We start from the raw sequence: 1,603 nt of genomic DNA on the forward strand, positions 1-1,603 counted from the left end.
CTGTTGTCATCTATGATACTAACGATAGAGCAAAGAGTCTTCGTGACAAGATGAGAAAATTTAGTCTTCACGATGAAACATTCGGAGAAAGAATGTGTTCGAATTCATCTGGGTCTTCGTGAAGCAAAAATGTCAACTAACAAAATCAAAACAGTCAAACTAGGTTTCAGATCTTGTTATGGGACTTCTTCGTGTGATCAAAAAGAGTAAAAGGTGCGAGCGGCAGAACTTAAAAGCTCGGTACAAGCTCTCTCTCCAAATTTAAGAAAGAAATCAGCTCAACAGTTTTCGTGGGGAAGTTGCCAATATTGGGAAAATTTGGTCGATACTAAATTGTCCAGGTATAAAACCACATTGATAAGGTCCAATCAGTTTATTGGCAGTGAACTTCAGCTTTTCACTCATTACGCTCGATAAGACCTTATATATGATATTAAGGAGACTTCTTCCACAGTATTTGGCGCAGATGGGGGCCCCATAGTTTTTTGTGTATTGAGCAGAGCACATATGTACATTCTCTTTCACTTCCTACAAGCAGGCTGGAAAAGATTTCCCCTCATAACTTCATATTCTTGAAATGCTTTGAACATCAGCCACTAGATAACCACTTTGGTAACTACAAGAGTATGCACCGGTCTTGAAACATTCCGTTAGTCGACGAATTTTTTCGTAGAATTTTCGAGCATTAACCCTGTCGTCCAGCTTCTCAAGCTCTTCATACTCTTTTATTTAGGCCTCTTTGTTTTTTTGTCTGCTTATACGTCTCGTTTCCCTCTTCAACTCTTGGTATCTATCCCACCCCTCTCGTCTTTTGGTCAATCGTAACATTACGAGGTAGTCTGACCATTTTTGTGAGCCAGACTTTGTGTAATCGAACAGAAAAATTAATAATCGGACGGTGGAACATCGTGTTTCTCCTGGTATTGAGGTCATGAAGAACCCATGTTTCTTTTTTCCCACTCATTCTCAGCGGGTGTAGTCGCTTTAAAATGGCTTGGCGGTTGACTAAGTCTCTAACTCACCGTCTTCGAAGGGATTTATCCTCTCTTTAGGTCGACGGTCATTAATATCGAAATCGCCGTCTTTGAAGTGACCAACCCCGCCACCTCTTAAACTATGTAGCTCGTCAATAAACCTTTTGGAGTTCCCGATGTGCTTCATCTTCCAATTTGTTTGACTGAAAGAAGAAAATCAACACTTTCCGCAAATGCTACTAAAGTGGAGAAGCAGTTTCCTTTTCAAATGTCGGGGTTAGGCTTATCACATTTTGGATATATCAAAATCGATCACCACTAACTGCTGAAGCCATCTTTTGACAAACAGCGGTAATTTAGTAGCGCGTCTAATAAATCGATCATGACGCCATCTATCAAGCAAAGTATTTTGTTTAAGGTGTTAAATTCTCTACTTAGCACCTCTAGAATATTGTCCCAAATTTTAAAATTGATCCGAGTAAAAGCTTCGGAGATACAGCCTTCAGAACTTGTGCGTTCGAGGCGAGCTAGGCTAAGTGCGCCGTCTTTAAACGCGTTTTTCTCGAAAGTGTGTTTTTGAAGTCGGTTGGCAAGATTTCTCGAGAACTACTTAACCGATCTTCAGGAAA

The sequence above is a fragment of the Bactrocera dorsalis genome, chromosome 4, assembly GCF_023373825.1.
Source record: "Bactrocera dorsalis isolate Fly_Bdor chromosome 4, ASM2337382v1, whole genome shotgun sequence".
Taxonomy (NCBI): Eukaryota; Metazoa; Arthropoda; class Insecta; order Diptera; family Tephritidae; genus Bactrocera; species Bactrocera dorsalis.